This window comes from Zonotrichia albicollis, chromosome 3 (assembly GCF_047830755.1).
Source record: "Zonotrichia albicollis isolate bZonAlb1 chromosome 3, bZonAlb1.hap1, whole genome shotgun sequence".
NCBI lineage: Eukaryota > Metazoa > Chordata > Aves > Passeriformes > Passerellidae > Zonotrichia > Zonotrichia albicollis.
This window is the reverse complement of record NC_133821.1, coordinates 39,846,302-39,873,921: the sequence shown is the minus strand read 5'-3', so window position 1 is coordinate 39,873,921 and position 27,620 is coordinate 39,846,302. Positions and strand designations below refer to the sequence as shown.

General features: G+C 39.9%; 1 long non-coding RNA gene across 4 annotated transcripts in view; it reads right to left on the bottom strand.

Moving 5' to 3' along the window:
- Window positions 1-2,402: 2,402 nt before the first annotated feature.
- The window catches only part of LOC113458760 (uncharacterized), a 69,910-nt gene continuing 44,692 nt past the window's right edge, over window positions 2,403-27,620 (bottom strand). For 3 of the 4 annotated variants that reach the window (XR_003379307.2, XR_012579486.1, XR_012579485.1), the window contains 2 exons: window positions 10,989-11,110; window positions 2,403-7,390 (listed from right to left, as the gene is read on the bottom strand). This is a non-coding gene — a long non-coding RNA (uncharacterized LOC113458760). Of the gene's footprint in view, window positions 7,391-8,636; window positions 8,753-10,988; window positions 11,111-27,620 lie in introns of all 4 variants that reach the window. The other variant, XR_012579484.1, reaches the window with a different exon arrangement.

Below are 27,620 nucleotides of genomic sequence, written 5' to 3'. Positions count from 1 at the left end.
TACAATTATGGGTTCTCAACAGGAACATCTAATGGTTGCACCATTGCAGATACTTTGTCTTCTGAAATATACAGCTATTTTACTTCTCTAATATTTTGATTGCATCCGCCCTTCTATTTCTCACTCTCCTTTTATATCCCTCAAAAATTACCCACTGTGGATGAATGTGTTTTGACTTTGTTGGGATTGATATGAAATCAAATGAGTCATTAAACAAATCAAGAGAGAGCCCTGTCACTCTGTCAGTGACAGAAATGTCTTCATAAATAATTTTCTGTAACAGCCCCAACAATACCTATAGTTATAACACACTTCCTGCAGCAACTTTGTTCGAGTTTAGTGTGTCTGAAAGCATTGATCCTTGTTGTGAAGTTCTTACTTTCTAAACTCTGAATTTCTTAAAAAGGAGTTAATCCAAATTGATTTTAATGGAAGTTAGTACTAAATCCTCTTGGGAGTCTGGACCTAAATGCCTGGGAAGAGTCAGTGGTTGTTCACTGATCCTGAACAAATATTCCACTTGTTCCTTTGTTTTCCTTTCTCCTTAATTCAGTATATTGGAAACTAATTCAAGGCTTTGCTAGTCCTATAACTAAGCAGCTCCTGGATAACATTTTTTAGCATTTGAAGTACAAGAAGGAAGCTTGGCACCTGGCGGGAGGTAGTGCAGGAGCAGCAGTGGCTTAATTCAGCATGCTCACACAGGAAGGAAACTGCAAATTTGCTAACTGGCTGCCAGACATGCAGGCTCAGGACCAGAAAAAGCACTTATTACAGGCAACCTTTGTGATTCCCAAGGCCTTTAACACACACATTGCAAAGTCCAAGAAAATCCAAACCTTCAAGTGACTACAAAAAACTATTGCAACAGTTCCTTCCTGCTGCTTTGGAAGGACTCCTGCATTCTTTGCACTCTTTGGCACCCCCCAGACATCCACACACACTGCTACTGTTTCAGAGAGTTTAGAGTACCGGTAAGTTAGTGCTGGTGGAAAATGTGTTGGACTGGCAGATTCCACCTGTGAATCTTTGTCTGTGTCACCTCATTGCTCCTAGCCTTGTGTGGTTGTATAAATTCCTCTACAAAGGCCTTAGCCAAGAAGATCATATTCCTATGTCTCTTTTCACGGACTCACAGCTTTTGGAAGGTAATTGCAAGTGTTTAGAAGAGAGATCTCAACCCAGAGACAAAGGATAAAACACATTCAGTTGAGCAGTGCCTGCAGACTGATCAAGGCTGCTTTCTGGGCCCTGCAGATACAGTAGTCTTTTTTAAGTTATCCTTCTTCACAAAACTTCATCCATCAAGGAGCACAGTGGTCCCAAAAGATGGCTGTTAAGCATGTAATTTTTGTAAGATGGATTCAGGGAGCAGTCTCTACTTAGCTTTTGTTTGTTACTCTGGGACATCTGACAGGAGTCTTTTTGTTGCCATAATTCTGCTTTGTCAGCCTTATATTTTTCTACTTGGGTTTCTTCAAGTGGATAATTTGTTCTGTCACTGACAATTTTATGTAGAGACTAATAATCTGAGTTTGCTTTCTTTGTGCATGTGCTAAACAAGGATGAAGACAGCTCATGAAAGACTTGTGGTTTTTTTTCCTAAGAGATCAGATATCTTCTCATTTGAAAGAGTTTTTCCAAGGATGTTTAACACAGATTCACTGAAAAATAATTTGAAACTGAGTTTCTAAATACTCTCTCCTCTGCTTTGATATCACATGAGGTTTAGTTTGGGGTTGTGGCATAGTCATCTGATACCCATGGTCATGTCATTTTGAGTCAGGGACACAGACTAGGATCAACCTCTTTCTGTGGCAGAAGACTGTGGGATAGATTTTTCTAGAAAGAATCATGAAGCACAGTACAGAAGTGGCTCCTTGATTTTGATACCCCAGCTGTGAGAGAAGTTATATATCAATTGACTTCACACATCCTTCCCACAAATGGATAAGTGCAAAAATGTTTGAGGCACAGATTGCTCTCTTGTTCCAAACCTGTATAGTCAGAAAATGTATACATTAATGTGTGGCCTTTGCACTTGACTTCTCTGCTCATTTGTTCCCTGTAATGTACAGGGATTATCAAGGACAGAGATGAGGAGGAGTGCTACAGGTAATTGATTAATTACTGCTGTAGATAAAGATAAATCTCAGTGAAGTTACACTTGTATGGGGGCCTGCTATGTACATTCAGGCTTACATTTTTATGACAACATTTTAATTCAGAAATGACCTATTGATCTCAAGAAAATTAATGACAAAGCAGGGTATTGATTTTGGCTTAAATCAATGGGAAAAATTCCTTCTCCCTTTGAAGAAAAGGAAGGCCAATTCCATTTAAAAAAAACTTCTAGAAAACACCAGACATAGCTGTCAAGTGTAATGGTAAAGGTACACTCTCATGCCAGGAGAGAGGATTAAATCACTTCTTACTTTGAAAATTAATTCATCTTTCAGCTGCAAAGCAAGAGGAAAGTCAATGTAAAACAGCTCCACTGAATTCAGCAGCCCTTGCACCGTCCCTGAATTATAACTTTGTATATAGACCTTTTTTCATAAGGAAGACTACAATTAAAGCAGTAGCATATAATAAGTCATTCCTGAGTACCCATGTGTCCCCAGTGGGCATTCCTAAGTGTGTTTTATTTTCTCACATACAATCTCCATACATGTTATCATACAGCATCAATTACTTTTTTGACTTATGCACAGGATGAGAAGAGACAGGATTACATCGCAGGAGGGATGGTAAAGTCTAAATATTAGGAAAAATTCTGAAATATAAAGTTCAAGAATGATCCTAAACAAACTGTATAAGGAAGAAGAAGTGTCCATACCCTCAAACACTTAAAGAACAGTCTAGACATACATCTGTCATGAACAACTTAGGCAAATATTAATTCATCCTCAGGAAAGCAAGATAAACTCAGAGACCTTTTATTATCTTTTCCAGCTTTATTTCTTAATTTAATAATTTCCTTTCAGGATGATGGAATTAATAGTTTTAGTTGGCAGCTCTTTGACTTAATCCCAAATTTTGGAGAAACTTGCATTCACAAATAGGGTTGATGGGTTGTGCTCATTTAAGTAGTTTACTATTTTCATCTTCTATGGAAACAGCAGAAGAAGAGAGCACTTATGTGGCATGATGAGTTAAGTCAGTGTTGTAGCCCAACTAGGAATTAGTCCACTCTGACTGTACAGTTCTTGTTTTTCCAAGCATTCTGTCATGAGCTCTTACTCCTCTCTCACTGGGTCTAAACAAACCTTTTTAATTCAGCTGGCAGCAGATCACTCAAGTGGACCAAATAAATTGTAAGAGCTTTGAATAAAAAAAAAATCTGAATTAAAACCTCAAGCTATGTCTCTCCAGTCCACATGTTGCAATAAAACTGCAGCCAAAAATTTCTCACTTGCTGCTAGCCACTTAAAGAAAAGGCAGATAAGTGACAAAGAATCACTGCCAAAAAAAAAAAAAAAAGCCACCATTCTGTATTCTCACTTATCAAAATGTATTATCTTTTTCTTAGCAATAGTGTAGTGGTTTTTTTCCATCAGCCAACATCATAATTCAATGGCACAGTACAATCATGAAAAGAAACTATTATGAGCACACAGTAGTAAGTTAATTCCAACACCAGAAGCACCTCTGGCAGATACTACATACAAAATGTACTCTCAAAAAACAATCCATAGTGCTTTTAGTAGGATAGATTTAGCTTATTTTATGCCAGGCAGTTCAGGTAATAACTGAGGAGGAGAAAGAATAGGTTTTGAGAGTGAATACATGAATTCTCCTCATAAATATCACAAACCTATTGAGCCATCTGAGGAATGGCCAGACTCATACACCTGAGGAGTCTGTATGAGTCAAAGACAGTTCTGAATTTACCAGTCAGCAATCTTTCCCACTGAGCTGCAAGTCAACTGAACAATATTCTGGATTATCACTGAGCCATGAGATCATTCACATGTTTTCTATCTAAGCCCAAGCTGCAGTATCCCTGCAGCCCAAACATCTCCTCTCGGGGTACATTCCCTTGACCACCCAGTTCTCATCTTGACTCATCCAAGAAGATAAACTATCTTATGCCACCACAGATCCTTCTCCAATGCACACTCACATGTGCACACATATTTTAGACCAAGAGAAACTCCAGTGTCTTTTTAATTAATATAAATATCCTTCAGTCATACTTGTAGTGAAGGGAACTCTCCTCACTGTCAAAATTAATGATATTGAACTTAATTATTTGCATTGCTATGGTGTTTAGAGACTTCAGGAAAAAAGTCAAGGTTTTATTGTGCCAGGCAATGTAGAGTTATTTAATAAAAGACAGCCCTTACAGCAAACAGCTCACAATCAATAAAGACAAGAGAGGTAAAAAGATGGGAGAAAATACTCTTTTATCAAATTGCAGCTTTCAAATGCAATATCCGTTTGGAGTCATCACCTGAATGAAATCTAAGATCTGAAAGGCTACTTTTATTACTTGTATCCATAAATATTTATGGCAATTTAACCTCAAAATTCCCATGTGCTCAGGGCTTTATATAGGCATTCAGCACAAAGGGAATTCAGCATGCATATCTGAGGGCATAATGGTTTAGGTAATCAATTCTGTATTTCCTTCAAAGAGCTAGAGCACCATTTAATTCAATCCTCTGCTTCGTATCAAAATGCTAGTAATGTATACAGGGACATATAGCAAGTACTTCTTGCTAAAGGGTTGTTTTATTGTATCCTCTGCTTTCTTCCCGGCTCTAAAACACCACCTGACATTCCAGACTTGTGACAGCTGTGAGAGTCCTGATGAAATTTTAAAAAAGAATACTTCATATTATTTTGAAATTTATGAAATGCTATATATTACACGTAAATAAATTATGCTTGAGTCTTTCATTTTGCCTTCTGCTCCTTGATATATTACAGTTTATAGACTCTAACTCTTCCAATCCCTAAACTGAAGGAATAGAAATTTTCTCTTTATCCGTGATGGCTGTGAAGTTTGTGTAATCCTGTGAACTGAGACTCTCAAGGGCAAATGTAGATTATCAAGAAACTTAAAAGAAAATTGTCCTAACTTCATAATTCAGCAAGTTGCATCTGAATGGATTCTTTACATCTAGCTGTACAGTTATCATTTCACAGTTTTGTTTTAATTTTTCAAGACAGTTATTAATAACTGATCGTTCTTCTGCATTTGTTGTATAATTCAGATATTTTCAAAGAAAAACCAGCTTGGACTAGTGAACCCTTTTCAACCTTTAATGGAAATGTAAACTCCCACTCACCAATCTATGTCATTATCCGTGCCAAAGCTGCTGTATGTAATTGGCTGGGGCAGGATAGCTCACAAAACTGTGATTCCTTGTTAATGTCTTGTTAACAGAACACTGTTTAAGTGAAGCCTGGTTCATACACTCACTATGAGCATTCTGTATCTTGCAGAAGCACAGCATGTTGCTGTGGATGTTGTATTCCCATTTCAGATAAAAAGGGAAAACAACTCTTTTCTTTACGAGCAATAGGCTAATGCCAGTAGAATAGAGAAAAGAAATCTTTCTAACCCTCATGGATCTCTCTTTTGCTCTAAACACTCTTTTGTGCACTTAGACACAGGGGTGAGCAAAAATACAGTGAAATTTTCATGACTGATGGAACCTGGAAGGGTTATTTCTATCACTAAGTCAGATTCAAAGACAAAGAAAGTAACCAAAGAAAAATTTTTCAATAGATTGATATTCTCTATATGTGAAATTAATGGAAGGGTTACTTAAATGCTGATTTCGTTACATGGTTTAGAAATAGAGTTAAAATCATTTATACAAGAAACATAGAAATTATAACTGTTATAATAACAGAATTAATAAACTAGAAATTTCTTATACTTTCAATATTTTTTTTCTGCAGAAGACACTGAAATTCTAGAGTTTCACACAGACTAGAATATTCCATAAAACCTCTATTTGAAACACTTTTATATAAAATTTTCATCTGAAATAGGATTACTCAAAATTTTCAGATGGCAAAATCAATGTCTTTAATCCAAATGTACTGCTTAAAAATCCACTATTTTCCTTAAAAAGGAGAGAAATATTAATAAAAACTCCTGATATATTGAAACAAACTGACTTTATATCACTAGAATATGTGATCTTAAATTCCATTTAACTGCAGTGTAAACAATTCATTATTCAGCAGCACTGAGATTCAGGAGCACTTGGGGACACTATAATTGGCTGCTGTGCTTGCAGTGAGCTGGGGGAATATATTTTAAAGAACCTAAATAAACTAGTTAATCTGCTTAGAATACGAGCCTTACTATCAAAAACCATTTCACTCTCCTTGACAAAGCCACCAGTGGGTTTTCTGTGAGTTACCAAGTCTCCCAGATTCCTCAGGTTCAGAATCTGGGACTTCATTTGGGCTGTGCCAGAGATAATGTCTGAAAGTGTGTGATAGAGATTGAATATCTCACGAGTGCCAGAAGAAAGCACATACACCAACTCGTCATTCAATAAATTGACTGTTGTTCTTTACCAGTTTGGTTTTGCTGAGTTCTACAGATTTTATTTCCAAAGAAATGCATCAGCAGCACTAATGGGGAAACATACCTGTTTCTTTCACTGGGAAAAAATTAGAAAGAGACAGGAATGGTAGGAAGGATGAATAAGTAGCAGTTTGAAACCCACAGCACAAGAGAACAGATTCTTATACCTGCATTTTTGATGTAAATTATTGACCATCATATTTGGCTACTGATCAGAGACTTAATTTGACTAGGGGAGGTAGAGGCACAGACTTGTTTAGAGTAGGGCCTGGGTTATTTTGAAAACCTTGCTAAGATCTCTCTTACTGGGAATGTAATTTTACTGCTGGCATCAGCTCTTTTTCCTTTATTTACTTTGTTTGCTTTGACTTTGCAGACTGAGCTCTTTGCAGCAGGGACAGCCAATTTTTGTTGGTATTTGCAGTTTACAACACAGGGAATCCCCGGGACTGACTGGGACAACTCAGGCTCTGCAGAGACATAAACAAAAGAATTTAAAAACCAATTTTTTCTCTTTTCTAAGCATGTGAAAGAGTGTTAATTTACACCTGCATACACACGAAAGGTCCCACATCTGTTTGCTGCATCTCACTACAGCTCAAAATTATCTCAGCTCTTCAAACCAGAGAGAACTTAAAAGACGTTTGCTTGCACAACATTGAAGGTATTAAAATTCCAAACTGGTTTCTATGACTGCATGCAGCTGGGCAGATTAAAAACAAAGACACAGAGTACAGCAAGGTATTGCCCCTTTTTGTTCCAGTGGAAGTGAAAGAGGAGAAAGATGATCCCTTCTTCTCTCAGCTCCATGGAAGATCATCTTCTCCAGAAACACTGCAACAAGAGTAACAAGAGGGACAAGAGTGTAAGTAGAGAGACAATAGAATTTTCTCACAAACAAAATGCAACAGTCCTGCTGGGCCACCATACTCAGGATTTCCAGGAAATAACGTGATTGGTAATAAATGGTGTCCATAAAGTAAATGAATTTGCTACTTCAGATGTTCCCACTGATTTACATTTGGAACCTCAGTGGCAGCCAGCGAGCCTGGCAGGTGAACAAAGTGGTGCCTTTTGTGAGGAGCAGCAGCTCTGCTCACAGGGCCTACGGGAAGCAGAGCTGTAATGCCAATAAAATTATTCATGTACAGGGCAACAGAAGGGCACTTGCTAGCCTGCTTGTAATCTTTTAATTTCATCTTGTGAAGGTTAAAGGGAGTCGCAGCAAGAGACACTAAAGCTTTGTAGACATCCAGTTCCCTTTCTTTCTCTGATTCTTATTCTTTGCTCTACTGATAAGATCTTGGTAAAAGGCAGTGAGAAATAGGTTTACTGTGACCTCAGCAGCTCTGGTCATGTAGGGAGGCTACCACTCATTATGAATGGAAATTCAAAGGGAGCCTTCACAATTCTGTCAAGGAGAGGTAGTATCAAATGAGTATATCCATTAGTACACTGTGCCTAACTTTATGCAGATCCAAGGCCTTTGAGTATCATGATGAACAATTTACTATATTCATTAATGAAAAGTGTTTTTCCTTAGGAAAATATAAAAGCTCTTCACACAGCAGATTAACTTAGATCTTAAATGTAGGTGGCGTGAAGGAAGTACCATGCATATTTTACTAGGCTTTCTCCTTTTAGAATTTATTTACTTTCTAAGAAAATACATTTCATTGCAGATATAAACAGTCCCAGATGAGTTCAAATATAATGAGAATTAATATATTTCATAAAGTTTCGACATGAATATTATTAAAAACCCTCTGGTAGGGAGGAACTCAAGTCCACAGCTCTGGTCAGCTTAGGTGCCTTTCAGCAGTTTATTTGAATTATTTGGATTCATCTGGACCTTTACATCTTAGCTTCTAACTCCAAAGTACCATTTTGGCCAAAGGAAAGAAGCAGGAAATTATAGGACACAGTTTTTTTGTTCCTCATTTTCATTAAGGAACAGCACTGCCAGCAGGTCGAGAGAAGTCATCCTGCCCCTCTGCTCAGCCCTGGTGAGGCACATCTGGAGTGCTGTGTCCAGTGGAGGGTAACAATGATTATTAAGGGACTGGAACATCTCTCTTACCAGGAAAGGCTGAGGGAGCTGGGCCTGGTCAGCCTGGAGAAGAGACAACGGAGAGGGAACTTCATCAATGTCTGGCAGTATCTGAAGGGAGGGGGTCAACAGGATGTTTCCGGGCTCTGCTCAGAGGTGCAAAGCAATAGGACAAGAGACAATGGGCAGAAATGGATGCAGAGGAAGTTCTAGCTGCATATGAGGAAGAAATTCTTTACTGTGCAGGTGACCAAGCATTGGTACAGCTTGTCCAGAGAGGTTGTGGAGTCGTGGAGTCCCCTTCACTGGAGATATTCAAGAACTGTCTGGACACAATCCTGTGCCGTATGCTCTAGGATTACCCCGATTGAGCAGGAAACTTGGACCACTCACTGTGGTCCCTTCCAAGCTTACCCATTCTGGAATTCTGTAATTCTGTTATCTACAGTGGGAACTATGCTCAAAACAAGAACAGTTTGGTGAATGTGCATGTACCTGGAATACAGGAGACTCAGGTTCCAGTCTGTTTCAGATTTGGTGTGACTTTGGGCCCAAATTTCCCAAAGACAAAAGCATAGAACTTTGACTTATTTGAAGTGAGCAGGTTTTTTCTCTTTACCTCCTGGACATCTACAAAAAAAAAGCTAAAAGCTCCAATGTTTGTCCTGTAGCATTGATCAGAAAGTCAACATTTGCAGTGAAATTGGATTATTTTGGACACTAAAAGTGTCCAAAATTCTTGATGAAATGCACAGAAGTTCCATAGAGATGGGTAGGTTTTATCCACCAGTGAGATTAAACACCTAAGGAGAGGAACATAGAAACTGCCTAATAATTTGCAGTTACATTCTAGAATAACGTAGGACAAATTCCAATGATGTGAATGTTTCACTAGTCTAAAATGAACTTGCTGCTTTTGTGTCTCCTGGTCCATCAGTTTCTACCTTAGATTTTATGAAAAATAAAAAAAATAGCAAGTGATCAGCTGCCTTCCAGTCCCACCACATCCCTTAATAATCTTCAGAGGCCCTTTCCTTTTTCTAACTCAGTACTAACTCAGAGAGAAGAAACTGGGATGTTTTGACCCTGGCTGTCTGGAAGATGCTCACCAAAGCCATTGTATCACTCCTTCCTCAACTGGACAGGAGAGTGGTTCATGAGTTGAGATAGGGACAGCGAGAGATCACTCACCAATTACTAGCATGGGCAAAGCAGATTCAGCTTAGGAAGATTAATTGAATTTATTAAAAATCAAAATTAGAGTAGGATAATAAGCAAGAAGAGTCTTTAAAACACCTCCCCCAACCCTCCCTCCTTCACAGGCTCTGCATCCTCTCTGCAGGGTGATGGGGAATGGGGGTTAGCTCATTGCGGTTTTTTCTGCTGTTACTCAGGGAAAGGAGTGGGATCCCTCCCACAGGAGACAGTCCTCCATGAACTTCTCAATAGCAGTTCGTCCCACAGGCTACAGCTCTTAACAAAGTGCTCCAAAGTGCATGGGTCCCTTCCACGGGATGCAGGGCTCCTGCATCAGGCAGCTCCAGTGTAGGGCCCCCATGGGGTCACAAGTCCTGCCAGAAAACCAGCTCTAGTGTGGGCTCCTGACACCACAGGACCACAGATCCTGCCAGGAGCCTGCTCCAGCACAAGCTTCCCACGCAGTCTCACATCTCTTTTGGGCATCCACTGGCCACAGTATGAGGCTCCTTCACAGGTTGCAGGGATCTCTTCTCTCTCATGGTCCTCCAAGAGCTGAGGGGAATCTATGCTCCTCCACTTGAAGCACCTTCTCTCCCTCCTTCTCTCCTGACCTTGGTGTCTATAGGGCTGTTTCTCTCACATACTCTCACTCTGGCCACAGAGTATATTCTCTCCTCTGGCCACAATTACTTCTACTGGATTTTTTTTTTTTTTTTTTTTTTTTACCTTCCTGAATGTGTTACCATAGAGGCTGCTTGGCTCAGCCTTGGCCAGTGGCCAGTCCTTCTTAAAGCTGGCTATTGGCTCTGTCTGACATCAAGGAAGATTCCAGAAGCTTTTCACAGAAGCCACCCCTGTAGCTCCTCCCCTGCTACCAGAACCATGCTGTGAAAATACAGCACAGAACCATATATGGAATGTGGAAACAAGAATCAAGTAAGACCATTTTGTCTCAGCAAACTTGGGAAGGAATTTAGGAGTACAGGTTATAGTCTCAAATTCTGATAACTCCTAGCTTAATAAGCAGAAGCCTTAGCCAGCATTTCAAACTGCTATGTTCACATAATTAATGTAAATATATCACATTCATAAATAATTATCAGAGGATCAGGATAATAAGATTAAATTTATTAACAAGGATCTATCCAACACAAACTAGACAGAAACAAATTTTATATTTACCTTTGCTCTTTCTCCTCTCCAGCTTTCTTTTTCTCTTCCGAGCTGTGAATTGATGTTCCAAGACATACAACCCAGATGTATAAACACAGTAGAAGATTAATTTGGTGTGAATCAGGTTCTACCTGCATGAAACAGTGGCAAAATTCAAACTCCCATGTCATATACTGCTTCAATAAAAGATTTATTTTGCCATTTTAATGGCAAAATAAAAAAGTAAAGAGTGTGGCTGTCCTTCATTCTCTCTGAGGCAGAGAAGGTCCCTGTCAATTTTTATTCCCTCATTTGAGAAAACCTACAGGCTGCAGAGAATTCACAGGGGTGCAGTAAGTATCTTCAGAGGCTCAGAGATCATGGTCTATGGGAAACACTGAGTGAGCTCTGCTCTACTTAAATGGATTGAGAAGAGACATGGAGACTTGCTAACAGTTTGGCACAGAGAGGAAACCAATAACCCTTTTTTAATTATAGATAGAAGACAAGTAGAGATCTCAGGCTGTAACAAGGGAGAGCCAAATTAAACATTTTAAAAGTAGTGATAATCAGCTGCTGAAATAAACAGATGGTCTGGAAAAGTTGTGGAACGTCCATCTTCTTCCTTGAGGAATAGGCTGGACAAACATCTGCCAGGAATCATTTAGAAAGACCTTCTGCCCATGGAGACATATCATACTGCTGAACAGCAACTTTATATTTTCAATCATAAAAGAATACTTAGTTTCTTAAGGTTGCTTTTAAAATTTTCCTACTCCAGATAACTGAGAAAGCTGAGGCTTGCTGTGACAATCACCAGATCAGATTAAAAAAGCGAGACAATTCAAGGAAAGAGTCCCTTTTGAGACTTCTTCAGCCAGCCCTGTTTTGATAACCCTTGTCGTCATCCTATCATAGACATGGCAGTGAGAAACCCTCAGGAGCCAAGCTGTGGAGCTCCTGAAACATCAGGGGCTGTTCATACACACGTATGCACAAGCACACAGTCAATCTACTAGAACAGATTTAATTGAAAACGAGCTTTATTGTCATCTTCCTCTGATTAAATTGGATCTGGGAAAACAAACATGTGGACGTTGGGACAAGTTTTCATTTGTACTGATAGTTTTGCTACTGCTTTCTTCCTAAAAGGAAGCCTTAAGAAGTTGGCAAAGAGAATTTGTTGTTTTTTAATATTGACAAAGTTAGGAAAATGGGCCATAATGCAAATAGGAATTAAGTATATTTAGTACTTTGGCTAGATTTATACTTTCACAATAGTGCTTTTCTACTGTTCTGGTGCTTTAAGGAACTTTAGGTGAGTAATAATGAAGTATAACTGCACCTTGCAATGCTGCACGCACAAAGGGATCTTAAAGGAATCCCAGTGTAAATGAGAACCTTGGCAACTACAGATAAAGTGTGTTGGCTTAATTGCAATGTGGTTACTCAGAAACATTTTAATCTTTTGAAAAATGCAGAGGAATTTTAGTGAAAAGAGGATTTTAAACTGTTCTTGGTAGTAGGGTAGAAACTGTATTGAAAGAAAATTCCCTACACTGGAAGCCTCTATTTCCTGGGACTTGCAGCCCACTGGTGATGATCTGCTTCTGAATCCTTTCCTGTCACCAAGGTCAGGCTGACAGGCCTGTAAATTCTCCTTCTGATCCTTCTTGAGTGTCATACTGGGAAACCTCCAGCCTGGGACATCCCTGGTTAGCCAGGCAAATGACAGAAAATGGCTTGGTGAGCTCTTCCAGCAGCTTCCTCACCCTGGCTCACTGTGTTTCCTCCAACGTCGAGATGGAAATTCTTCTTAGCCCTCCTTTCTTTGCTAATGTTTCTATCCTGATAGGAAATAAAGGTTATTTACACACCAGCCTCCATGCAAACAAACAGTTCTTTACTTGAAATCTTAAAATTATAATTTATTTTGATTTTTTTCTAATGCAGATACATGGCCACCACCTCAGATGATTTCTGAATTCAGGGAATAAAGCCAACAAAGCAGAACAGAGCATTTATTAGCTAGCCTTCAAGAAAGTTCCTCCTGGGAAGTCAAAAGAAACTCTAATAGTGCATCTGATTCTCAGTGATTCTTGAAAGTGTTTTACAATCCAAAAAGCATGGAGGACATGTTAAAAGGCATAAACACAGATCAGGAACCAAGCTTCCATTAAGAGTCATCAAGAGTCTGACACCCGGCTACCATTTGTTCCTTTGAAAATCTCTTCCTACATCAATTACACTTACTCCCACTTCAGAGCTGCAGCGCACACCCAGAGTGGCATAAAATATCCTAAAGAAGATGAGCATCAGCCTGAGAGGAGAAAAGGATAGCAAGTGATGATCTAGAGAGCCAGAAAGAACCAAGCTAACTAGGGTGCAGCGTGGGAAGCAGCAGGAGAAAGCAAGGGGCAGAAATGGAAGAGAGATAATGAAGAGAAAGCTGAACCAGAAAGACTTTTTAGCTAAAGATGAGTAGTAAGTACCTAATGAGTGACAATGAGAAAGAGAAAAGTGATGCTGGCATTGGGAAGAAGGGATGGATCATTAGAAATGGCTGTATTTTCTCTCCCGTGTCCAGATGGGGAGGGAGTGATAGAGAGGCTTTGGTTGGTATTAGCATCCAGCCAGGGTGAATCCACTGCTTCATGTGAAGCATTCATCCCAACTTCAGCCCAACACTCTACTTTATATCTTGACACCAAAAACACCCCTTTCTTTCTCCTTTATTTTCATTTCTTCTAGTGGCTTTTTTTGTTGTTGTTATGCAGCCACTGCAGCTCTGAAGACACAGTAATTGGTTGTCTTTTGTTCCACAAAGAGTCTGACATGACTTCCCGTGGTGCCACAGTCACTCTGTCAAGTGTGAAGGCCCCAGAAGGCTGATGCTTTAGAAAATAAAATTGTATATAGAAAACAGAGAAGAAAAAAGTGAAGGTTCAGAGGAGGAGCAGGATGAAAAAGAGGAAGACTTGAAAGATAAGAACAAAGAGATGTGGAGGTTTATCACCAAATTTCTGATGTTTTCCCATAGAGCATTTAAATCACCTGCTCTTGTTTGGCAATTCCAAAACCATTTTAGGCTTACTGAATTCCGAGAGAAAAAATATATTTTGCATAAATGCCAGTTCCAGGAATTCAGTAGAAAGTCAAAGACCGCATTTCCTCAAAATGCTGAAGCTGCAAGGAACAAATCAAAAAACAAAGATTTATTGCGCAGAAGGAGGAGCACATAAAGTGGATGTTTAATAAGTAGAGGATTTATTTTATTTTAAAAGGGTTTTTCAAAAGGAAAACACCAACATATCAGAGGAATTTTTACCTAGGATTCCATATGCAGACACCAAAGCAATATATTTTCTTTAACACTAAAGTAAAACTACAACAATTCAGATAATCAATCAAATTAAACCAACAAATCTCCATGAACAAAAGACTGGGAAAATAATTGTGTCATTTTTCTTTTTTGGTGATACTTTCTCTTTCAATATAATGATGCCTTAATTGTGTTTTACCACAATCGCATGCCAGTGGTAGCATTCCAGCTGTGATCAGAATCCAGTACTAAGAATGAAGCAGCCTACTTATTTAGGCTAAGTAGAATATATGAAAGGAGAGGAAAGATAATCTCCCATTCTGTGTGCATATTATCTTTCCCTATATGTATTGTGGCTACGCTCAGAGAACTTTTATGATTTCATTTTCTTTGTATTTCTCCACGAGAACTGCCTCCTCAACCATCTTATAGGATAATAATACCCATCAAAGGAAAGGGATCTAAATCAAGGCAGAATGGCAATACATTTCAGCTGAGATTTCAGGGAAACAAAAGAAATCTGTGGGTTGCTATTGAATATGTTTTTTACAGGATTCAGAAATGGGTTGTTGAAATAGCATGTAAGGAAGGGCTGCTGAGTAAGAGGAAGGCTGTGTCAAAAAAGCAGGCAGCACTCCAGCCGTTGATGCTCAGACTGGAAAAGAGAGGAATGAGATGAGGAATGGACATTTCCAAACTTGTATTAGACATAGTGAGACTTCTGTGAGTATGATTGCAGAATGAAGCCACCACTCTGACACACATATAAAGTTGTTCTGCAATCAAGGCAAAAAAATTGTAGAAAGTAATGTCTAAAGAGGGGAGCAATTCCTATGCTGCAGCAGAAAAAAGGCTTCAATGAACCTGAACTGGAGAAGCCATTGAATTCCACTCAGTGGAATTCTTTCACAAGTAAAGGGATTTATGAGAGACCAGACAGTTCAGTAATGTAGGATGGATAAAAAAGGAAGGAGAGCCATATCCCATCCAGCAGTATATCTGGAATGAATTACGAAAGTACCAGTCATAAGAGGGAATCTAAAAGGACTTTCCAAGTTGTGTGAGGGCTTTGAGGTGATGACACAGCTCTCTACAAGAGGAGGACTTTACTTTTCTTTCCTAACCATTAGATGCAATAGAGTGTAGGATTAACTGAAATGTTCAGCACTATAATTCTTCATGTTCTGTGTAACAAGGGCTGACTATCTAACTAAAAGGTAGCATTATGCCTCTGCAATATTTTCAGAAAAACATTCATTCACTGTTAAGCCACTTATTCACTCAGACAGACTAAAATGCCTTTGTATTATCTTTTAGTGATGAGTAAAACTTAGGTCATGTCTCAATAAAGACAAGAAAACTATAGGACACTACAGATTTTCTGGGAGCCTTATATATGAAGTACTTGAAACTTCACAAATTTTTATACAAAGCCATATATTATCTCCTTTCTTATTTAAATTCTTGGCTCAGTTCAAATCAAAGCTCGCAAAAACAGATGGAAAAACTAAGAGGACTACTCAAACCATAGGCACTGTGCTAGACAGAATAAAAATCCCTTGTCATCTTTGTACTGTTGAAATCTTTAAGTAAATAATTTGTACAGATTCAACTCTCTCTTCTCCACTCTATGTTGAAGATTTCAGGGGAGTTAGTGCATGCATTTTTTTCATTGTTTCTAAACACACTCTTGCACATAATCATTACAGATTTGGAGTAACTGTTTATGCAAGGCAGAGGTCCAGCAATATTTTAGACATAGTAGTTGCAAATTAAGCCTACTGCAATACAGCAGCCCAACCTTCTGAGGTTATATGGTTCCAGGCATAAAAGCATTATGGAAACAAGTATTGCATTATAAATCATTTATGTGGGTACTTCCAACAATATGAAGAGTGGAAAACAAGAAAGAGGGACATATTTCAGAAAGACTCCAATTTGGTTTTACATTAGAGGTACAAGAATAGAAAGTGAATAACCATCTATCTCAAAACCAGAAATGGTAGCACATTATTTACCATGCTAGGAGAAATAAGTGTGACATGAATTTTGTTGTTTAAGCTTTGCTTTATTTATTTATTTGTTTATGTATTTTTTTGTTATTGCAATAAAGTTAATACATGCTTAATACTGTTAATAATTTTAAGTAAAGCTACTGCTAAAAAGATCTGGGAATGTGAGCTATTTCAAGCAATAGAGGTTATTGATACACTTTGCTAAGACCTCTTTCTCAGCACTCTTGTGTCACAACATTTTTTTAGCACCAATTAAACCATGTAATCTACTGGAAATTAGCTGCATCCCTCAGGTTCATCAGAAGTTGCTCACAGGCAGCCTTTAACCGTCCCAGAAATAAGAGTGACACAATGACCAGTGGGGTTTTCAAGTGTGTACAAACAGCTATATCCCCAGATCGGCTCTGCTGGTTGATACAGCTCCTCCATCACTCACAGTGAGCTGGCCAGGGCTGGAAGGGATCCCACTTCCTTAATTGAAGCTGGCAGCCATCACTGAAATCAGCCTTGACATACGTCCCTCAGATCTCATGGAAAGAGAGTGGAACCAGCTGAGGGTACACACAGAAGTGTTCCTCTGTGCATGTGAATCCTGGGCCCACAATTCACCTGCACTTCTCTGATACCTTCTTAAGAGGCACTCCTACTCCTTTTGCCCACTGTTAAGTTTCTCCTTTCCCCTCCAGACAGGCTTCAATAGACTAACATGCTAACCTTGCTAATCTTCCCACAAAACTTGGTGTTTTAAAACAGCAAACTCGGGTGCAATGCATACTCTGTGTAAACCCCATCTTAGCTGCTTGCCCGGACAGATTATTCCAATTATCCAGGAGCATGAAAAAATGAGTTGTCTCCACCACTAAATCTGTCTGATCACCAAAAGCTTCTCTTAGCTGTGAGTGACTGCAGTTCTTTCTGCTTTGAGGACTCACCATATGAGAGATATTAAATATATCAATGCCACAGGGGTTGCATTGACATATTACATGGGGGTTCCATTGCTAAGCTAATGAGATCTGTCAGTACCCCAGCACTCAATGGAAGGTGGAATTTCTTGCACTTTTGCAGGAGAGAAACAAATTTGAGGGGCTGACTGGACGTTGCCATCCTAGGAAGAAAACAGCTGACTCAGAATAGCTCTCTCATGTAAAAGTTTAAATAACTAAATCCCAAATATCGGTTCTATTGACTCAGACACAGACCTTCTCTGCATTTCATTTCTCATGTAGGGATGAGAAATCAGCCAAATTAAGCCTGAGATACATCTAGAGCATCCTAAAATCCAGTGCCCTTTTCCATTACTCACATAAAACATTTCAGACCCCACCTAGAGCTCCTGGGATCCATTTAAGAGAGGGAGACCATTAATCAGCTGATTATGCTGAACAAGAGTGGGGGTGAGAGATTGAAGGTGCCCAGTGGCTTCATGGGTATTGCTGTGTGCCAAGTCCCTGACATTTTCATTGCTGCTCTTGACTTCACCTTTGCCTGGCTGTGCAAGTGTGCTATTTGGGATGTGACCCAGCTCACACCTGGGACACTTCATTAATGTGTCTAGTTTTATCAAGGTTATTTCAGACATTCCAAAGCATTTGATTTGGGCTTACAGTTAAGACCCATTCCAACATCTGTTGATGGATGTCTGAATACTTTATCCCACTCCCTCTTGCATGCACTCACTCAAGACAGAGAACAGTACTTGAAGCAAGCAGAAAAGGAGGGTGGTCAGTGGTGCAGGACCTCAGCTGGGAGAGGGAGTGCTCTCTGAAATAGCAGCACTGTCCAGTGCTGCACCTTTGTGCACTCTGGTGTGAGACACCCACCCAGTTTCAATCACGCTGTCAGTCTTTTCTCACAGGACAACTTTTCACTTTCTCAACTCCACTGTGCACCTCCTCCCGTCAATCTATAGTTTCCCTGAATATGAATAAGCAGAACTGTGGTGGTTTGACCAGGAAGAAGTGGGAATTCTGGGAAGCTGTGGTCAAACCAATGAAGGTTTTGAGTTTGAGACTGGCACCTGGTGTAGCCAGTGGGGTTTGGACACACCTCCGAGAATACACAGGGGTTAAAAACAGGGCTTTGGCCCTGGGAGGCTCTCTTGGGACGTCGCGGCGAAGAGGTCAGATCTCTCCCCCCGTCCAGCCCGCTGCTGCTGGGCGGGGGGAGGGGCAGCCACGTGGTAGGCCCGGGGCCTGGACAGAGATGGGAGGTGAGGAGGCCTCGAGGATGGAAGGGTGGAAAGATCCCAGAGAGTCAGCCCTCGGGCAGCCATCCCCCCCCCAGGAGGGAGAGAGAGAGAGAGCCGGCGACACCGAATGTGATAGCAGCTGGCCCAGGAGGAGAAGGGGGGAGGGAAGAGTGCCCGGCCGGAGCGGCAGCGTGTGGGCAGCGTGTGTGGGAGTGCCGCAGACTGAAAGTTTTAACCCCTTTCTTTCATGATTGGGGCCTTGCAAAAATGCTAATCCTCCTCGAAGCTGAATAAGAAGGGAGATAAGAGATGAGATGAGACAAGGACCTGGCCCGAAGAACGTGGAGATGATTGAATGGGGAGAGATGATTTGGAGTGGCCTTTTGGCTGGACTTTTCTTGTGGCCATGGACTCAGTTGTTCCTGTGACACAGACTGCACTTAGGGGGAAGCAGTGGCTCAGAACCAGGAGGGTTCATCGTGAGGACCCCCGGCCCCAGGGGGTTGGAAAAATATGGGGGGGACAGATGTCCCAAAGCAGAGACTGTGCCTTTTTGGAGTGAGACAAGGCATCCTTGAAAGACAACCCTAAAAGCAGCTCTGGTCCATGCGTCAGTGGTGAGAGCACTGGGCATGGAAGGAAGACGTCACAAGCGGCAAAAGGACTTTTTTTTTCCGGGCGGTGCCGAAGTGACAGGGAAGCACACGGGGTTTCAGTGTGTTTCCAGGGGAAGCCTATGGAACAAGAAGGACTCCTTTCCTCTTCATGAACTGAAGTTTGAGTATACTAAAGTGTCGTGCCAGGCTGGGCAGTTGGTGTTTTGGGAGAATGTATCGGATTGGGAAAGTCAGGTAGTGGGGAGGAGGAAAGTGGTTTTTGTAAGGTTTTCAAATTTTTTTTCTTTTCCTTATAGTTTTTCCCTATTTTCCTGTAGTTTAGGTAATAAAGTGTTCTTTATGTTTAAGCTAAAGCCTGTTTTGCTTATTCCTGGTCACATCTCACAGCAGACACCAGGGTGAGGGCATTTTCATGGGGGGCACTGGCTCTGTGCCAGGCTCAAACCATGACAAGAACCATGCAGGGCACTGTACACAGGATCCTAGCAGACATGCAGTGGACTAACGCTTGCTGATTTTTACTGAGCATATTTTCCCTGGTAGGCATTTGGTGTTTCGCAGTTGTACCACACCTTTTTGACAGTGATTGGCATGACGTGACAGGACTGTGTCTAGTTGTCATGTATTTAGCCTGTGATTCACTAGAACATGAAACATTTTCCATTTCCTGACCTTTTCATGGAATGAAATCTTACCTGTTTGTAGAAATCTAGTTTCTTTTTTTCTGTACTGTGAATGAGTCTGTACCTTGAAGTCAGGTTCCATTTCCATTACTCCAGCCTTCCAGTTCACCCACTTTCTACTTCATGGTCAAGATTATTTGAACACTGCTTAAATAATTAGCCAAATACAGTTAACCAAAAGCAACTTTTAGGGTACCAGTCTTCAAGATTGCTACCTAGACAGATAGATATCTTATGAGATTTCTTCTAACCTCCCTCCAGCTTGATATTTTTCTTATATGCATCTCATTCTGTTGTATCCATTTTAACTAGTTCTTGCCACACTCAAGCTTTGTACTGAATGTTTGTCTCCTCTAGTTTCCTCATGACTCCTTAAGAAATATTTTACTTTGATACAGATGAATTATTCCTACAAAATTTTTCTTCATTCTTTAGAAAATCACTTAATTTCAGAAAAATGAATATAGGTTAAGATATGGCAATCTGCTTCTTCCAGCCCTCTATCACAATTTCTCCTATTTCCATAATATAGTTATGTGTCATTATCTTTCCATTTAAAAATTATTCTTAGAGTTTTACACACTCTTGATCTCAGATCAACAGTAATCAGTCCTGGGTCACTTTTATCCTTTTTTCTAAATTCAGGCACCACATTTGCTATTCTCCAAGTATGCAGTGCCCTCTGAAGATGATGATGAACTACAGCCTTACCTCTAAATCTTTCAGTACTCAGAAGGAAATTGTGCCATATTGTATTTTCAGGGTGCCCCGACAAAGGGAAGAAAGTGATGCATCTGACTCCATGTTCTCAGAAGGCTAATTAATTATTTTATGATACTATATTTTATTAAAAATACTATACTACACTATACTAAAGAATACAGAAAGGACACTTACTGAATGCTAAAATGATAATAATGAAACTCATGACTCTTTCCGAAGTCCCGACACAGATTGGCCAAAAAGTCAAAACAACTCACACCGGAGTCCAACGAAACAATCAACTGTGGGTAAATAATCTCCAAACACAATCCACATGAACAAAACACAGGAGAAGCAAATGAGATAAAAATTGTTTTCCTTTTCTCTGAGGCCTCTCTCACTGCCTTTCATCTTCACAGGAGAAAACTCTGGGCAAAGGAATTTTTTCAGAGAATGTGAATGCCACAGAGCCATATCTTCCAATGTGAGCTCCTAACAATATCCAAAGCATTGTGTTGTGTGGGATTATTTCCACCAGCCCCATTAGTTTCCCCATTTTACATCGTGTTTTGGGCATGCAGTGCTGTATATTTTTATCAGAAACTTTTAAGTACCATTTGCAGAAAACCCAAGGCAGTGTGTCAACTGAACCTGAATATCCACCCAGGTCCATTTGATAATAGTCCTGAAGTGATACCTGCTGATGCCTCTATTTTCTTTCATTTCACAAGATGTTAGCTGCACATAGATAACTTCAAGCCATTCATGGAATAGTCACTGCTCACCCAGTGGCTTTGGAGACTCCTGTCTGACAGAGTGCCCAAGTAAAGTAACAGTTTTTCTGGGAGCTTCACATGTAATATGGCAAAGTCTGAGACATTTAATTTGGTTTTGATGGAAACTCCAAACACTGCTTTGTCCCCTTTTAAGTTTATAGGAGATCATAAAGACTAGCTGCTCAAATATTTCTTGACACACATTGTAGGGGATTTATCAGGTATCCATACATTTCAACATCCCCAGCAATTAGAGAAGTAAACAGAGAGACTACATTTCTAGAAGATTTCATAAAATTAACTGAAACTTATGCCTTTTAGAAGTGATTTGTAATTGGCTTTTTTCCATGACTTTCGACATTTTATGATTTTTCCCTTCCATGTGGGTTGATCAGTTTTCTTTTGGATACCATGGATCGTATTTACCCTGCTGTCCTTGATTAGGTATGTCAGCTCTGAGCTGTGGGGTCCTGTGACCTCCACTACATCCTCCAATAAGTCTCAATGACCTCTTTTCAGGTCACTGTGACCTAATTCCTGCTGGGTGGAACAAACTTTTTGCACAGATTTCTTCTAAAAGGTTGAGAAATTCTTCCTTCTTTCTCCGAAGTTTTTATTCTTCTACTGCTGAACTATTGCTGTAATGTTCCCAGCGATGTCTTCATTGCAATAAACAAGCTAAGCAAGGAAAGAAGATCCTTCTGGTTCTGAAAAGCATCGGCAGACCTTTCCTGAACTTTGTGTCTGTGTCATTTATTACTGTTATCCAGGAAGCTCTGCACTGCAAGAACTCTGTTTATCTCAATAATTCTCTTGTATTTGTTCTACTTCAGAGTTCCCCAAAAAACAGGAAAGGTAGTATATAGGCATGAAAGGAAAATAGTTATTGTCTTTAACTTTCTAGCTAATTATTTTTCCTAAAAATGTGGAATGTTGGAGGTTCTGTGCCTTCAAGGCTTTGTCAACATAGGAAAGCTATAACAGCACATTTCTGCGTTGATAGCCCTATAATTGTCTTTATAAACCCTTGGCCTGTCTTCTTTTCCTTCCTTCCTGCCTGATTGTCTTGCTCCCTCCTCGCCTCTCTGAAAGCATTGTCAGCAAAAGCAAGAAAAGGAGATGGGAAAATATGCTTTAATACAAAAGTAAAGAAAAAAGTTACATATAACCATTTTATATATTAAATTTCCCTAGTATCACTCACACTCAATTGACAGTCTAATCCAAACTGCAAATTCCTTTATTTATTTTCAAGGACTTTTATTGTCTGGTATGGGTATCTTTTTAGCTTCATCCCACACCTGTGTGCTCTTTCTGAGCTTGGGATCTAGCCCTGCTGAAACAGCAAGAAAAACTAGAGGCACTTGACACAGACCACACCCTCAGCAGGGCTGTTTAGAGAGAAAACTGATTTTATTTCTGATAGTTTCTTTATTTCTAAAGTAGCTATGTGAAAAATAAAACCAGTTGAGGGAGACAGCTGGAGGAAAATGTGAGTGCCCTCTCTTCACCACTTACTCAGCCTTGCTGTGGGGCCTTTCCCTTGAACCAGCGGCTCATGCACTTCAGCCAAGGTGGTTTGAGAGCTGCCTTGGGAAGCAGAGTGCCACTTCAGTGAAACATGTGCAGGAGCTTCCTCTTGGCCTCGGGCAATCAAGGTTTCGCTGACTGCTTTGCCCAGGGTGTTCTGGCAACATTTGTGCTCTCTTCAACCCACAGGAAAATGTGACAATAAGGACGCCAGGACTCACAGGACTTTCCTCCATCAAAAAGAAACCAGGGGAGCTGCTCACTTGGCTCAATGAGTAAGCCCATTTAGATAAAATTATAGGCAAGGAATTCCTGCAACAATGTTGACACCCGTAATCAGTAATCAATAAATGCTGCAAACCATAAGAGGTGCCAAGTCCCTTACTTTGGCTGTTTCTTGGAATAATAGCACCTTACATGCATCCATATATTTTTATGGATTCCAATAGTTTCAAAAGGATGCCACAGAGATCTGTCTGGTTTTGCACCCACCATGTAAAAACACACTCTTATGTGCCACTTATGTTTAAAGCTCGTCACAAAATGATTCTGCAAATTCCTCTTTCTGTTGCAGAAATAGAAGCCCAGGAGTGATTTGCCCACAGTTGTGGAGGCAGTTAGTGGAAGAGCAGAGGGTTTGATACCCACAGCTCCAAACTCAGAGCACAGCACCTCACTGTATGAATCCTTCAGCCTCTTTTCCTGCATGCACCTGCCTGTAGTTAATGAAATTACCTGATTTTCGATTGCCAGCATGCTGAGCTCTAGGAAGGGAAGCAGGAGGAATCAGCTTGTGTGTAAACTCTGAAATTTCAAAGGTACAATTTGTATACTAGGATTTATGCAAATTTTAAATCTGTTATACAAACAGCATTAAATTTCATAAACTTTTACTCTAAAAATTATACTACATACTGTTTTTCTGGACATATTTTAACATTTTTGATCTAAAAAATCTCCTAAGTTTCTGAGGAGGATACAGCCTGTCATTCATATAATGGGAAATAAAACCTGTAGAAGTTATTTTCCTGATACGTTTTCCTTTGCTTTTAAAGATATTTAGAGTTTGACAAATTTTTGAGTTTGGCCCCAGAACAATGTTGCATCAGCTTGTGATATCAGTTTCTTATTGATTGTGACACAATGTTTTGCCACCAGTGGCCCAGAACATCACAGGCAATGTTTCATCCTTTTCCCCTCCTTCTGCTCATTGGATCCTAAACAATTAAAAAAAAAAAAATCCTGTAAGAATGGTGTTTTCAGAATGGTTAAGTAATCCTGGTAGATTATACTGTATTACTGTATTAGACTGGATTATACTGTATCGAAAACCAAATACATATGACAAGAGTTTTGCCAAAAATATCTTTTTCAATACAAATTTTCCTTTTAACCAAACCTTTTAATGAGCTTCATCTGTTCTTTAGTTTCTCTTCTGACACATACAAGCAATTCATATTTCATGAAACATTATAGCTAAAAAATTAGATCACCAGTTCTTCCAAATGAAATACAAGGGATTTCATCTTGAGAAAATCTGTTTTTCACAGGATAACTAACCAGCATATATTAAAAATGTATACAACTTTCAAATATCTTGGATGGGACAACACCAAAAGAAAAGTCACCATTTTTTCGGTTTGCTTTGAAAATTGGAATACATGTTTATGTCTGATTGTAACAGATAGGAAGAAGGAGAGGGTATTTTCCTCAGCATAGAAATATCTCGCTTCTGGTAGTGACTAAAATATAACCAGCAACCCTCCCTTCACCACAAAAACCCACCACTACCAAAAACCTGATACCCCCCCAAAAAAATCACATTATTTCCTTTGTTCCAAATGTACAATGTGTAAAATCTATTAAACAACATCAAACAACTTCTTTGTGGATACCAGCCTTCAACAAGTTCTTATCTGCCAGATCCTCTGCCTCTTTCTACATGGCTGCAATAACAGAGTTATGTTTAATGTCTCTTATTTTCATTTCCTTGCAAGTGTTGCAAAACTAATAAAAGACTAATAACTATTAAAACCAGTAAGTTTTGCAAAACTAATTTTTGCCTCCCACTTCTCCTCTCAGGTCTTTGTAGGTGCCCACCCCTGTCCAACTTCCATCACTGGAGATTTTAAAAACAGACCTTCTATAGCTGCAGTTTCTAACAAGTCATCAAGAATTGTACAAATTGAGGTACAAATGAGTGAGGTGCAAATTAGCTTTCTGATAGAGTGTAATAACTGAACATAAATGCTAATATTAAGTATGGGAAGGGCTTCTTCAGAAATATTAACATATATCAAGCTCAAGCAACTTATTTTGTGATTTAAAAAGGCATTATTATCAGGGCTTTATTGCTTGTATTTGACTTGCTCTTCCTTCATCTCTATGTGTGCATCTAAGGCAACTTAAAGCCACCAAATGAGACTTTCTGAAAGGCTCAATAAATTTTTCTGGGATCAGGATCAGAAATATCCTTTGTAAGATCAGCTCTGCAGTTCCAGAAAGGCTAGGCAACTGTGTGAACATGAAAATATGTAACAGAGTGGGGAGGAAATCTGCATAAGAAACTGAGGAGTTTTCTCTGAAAGAAAGTTCCATGCCCCAGTTACCCCATCGTCACCAGTGCGGGTTGCCAAAGCACGTCAGCATGCTAAATAGAGCCCTACTGCCTGCACTTCACACATTAGGAGAGAGGCACTGAAACTCATTTCTGCTCAAGTACCTGTGGTGTTTGCAGGGCAGACCACAATCTACTTCTCACTCTGACATCCTCTGAGACTTCTCTGACAGCTCTGAAAACAGATCTCACTCCTGGCATATTAGCAGAGCCGAAAGCAACAGTTAGATCTTGCCATTACCTACAGCTGATTTCGTTGGAAAGCATCTTGTGTCGTTCAGTCTTTGAACATGATTCAAGTTGGACTTTCAGCCTCCCAGGAAAATGACTTGTTCTTATGTCTAGCACCAGTAAGTGTGTGGTTCATAGGCTCACAAGGAAAACATAAGCACTAAAAACATTCTGTCGTGTGCTAACAAGTCCTGCACCTTACTGTCTACTGTTCAATTACCGATATGTTTGTGAGAGCAACCATGTTGTCTCTCAGCATTCATTTTGCCAAGCTAGAAAACACCCTCCTTTCTAGTCTCCTCTCACAAGCTATGTCTGTGGTTATTCCAATCCTCTTTTCCCTGCAGCTACTCTTGCTTCCACATCTCCCGCCTTTACATGACTGTCTGGACCTGTACACAGGCATCTATCTATCTATCTATCTATCTATCTATCTATCTATCTATCTATATATCTATCTATCTAATCTCCTGCTACCCTTGCAAAATGTGCAAAATGGTGTTAGCAATCCCCTCTCCCCGTTGAAAACATTTTGTGATATTTGAGCTTTCCATGCTCTTATCTTATTGATTCTTGACAGAAATCCTAAAAATTATTGTCTATATATAAATACATTGCTCATTTTTAAAGGGGGGTCCTGAGTTTACTGAAGAATTTCCTGTTTGCTTCTTGCATTTTACATTATTTGCTCATTTCAATTATTTCAGACCTGTTGATATCATTTTTCTTCTTTCTGTCAAATTCCAGCCCTTTCTCCTGCTGCTGATGCTCTTTAACCGTGGATTATCTGCTCACATCATTAGTATACAAGATTATTAAAAAGCTACTAATTAATTAGAGGTCACAAGATCTGTTCCAAGGGATTCTCACCACTCTGCCTCCAGGAGAATGCTTCCTCATCCAACACAGCCTATTTTCACAGCAGAGCAGTGACTTAAATATGTGTTTCTAATGGCATGGTATCTTCCTGCAGTTAAATTCTCCGTGTAGTCACAGTAATTAAGACCTCTTGGATACCAAGTACCTCTTTGTATCCTACAGCACACCAGGCACCACTTTCAGAACAGGATGGAAGATGTGGGTTATGCAGCATCTCTCAGAAACACCCCATTATTCCGTCTGTCCCCATAAACGTGGTGATATTCTCACCAGTTTGTATTTGCATACAGAAGGGTTGTGTCTGATGCAGCTTCCCCTCACTTAGCCTGATCCTGACCCCCATCCACAGGCTGACAGCCCAGCCCATCCCATCCCTGGCAGGTTCCCACCTCCCAGGAGGTGCCCAGTACCCAGGACTGGGGCTGCCCCTGTTTCCCCTGGCTGCCCAGATTTTCTCACTGGGGAGCTGGAAAAGGCTTCATCTAGATGGTGAGGTCCTGCTCTACCTCCCTAGGGGACCACCACACCTCTTGTCCTCAGGGAATTGCTGCTCCTCACACTGTCCCAGCACAGTTAAGTTGCAGCTCTCTAGTTTGAACTACTTTTCCCACTTTTTATCAACATGTGTTGTGTTCATCCATACTTGTCTTCCGTAGGTCTGATACTGCATAATCATTTTTATTGCCCACATTTCTGCATACCACTTAACCCAGGGTCATGAACAGAATCATCTGCACTCCTATATTCCATACTATATTTCATGCCAGCTGGGGTTTGGAGGTGAAAAATCATGTTTTGTTGGAATCAAGTCTTTTAGTCATTTTATCTGTTCTATATTCATACACATATGAATATGAATATGCTAACATATTTTCCACTCAGTTTTTAGAGATACCACGAGCTATTTTGTTTGAAGATCTACAGTAAGAAAACTGTGAAATCTAAGCAGAGAAGAAATTAGTAGTTTGAAAAACAACAACTTGGAAGTGTGCATTTAGGTCTGGATCCAAGTCTGGTAAAATATCACCGTGGTTCATGTGGTACAGGTGAAGCGATTGAAATGTTTTCAGTATGAGGAAGACAAGGCATCTTGTGCATG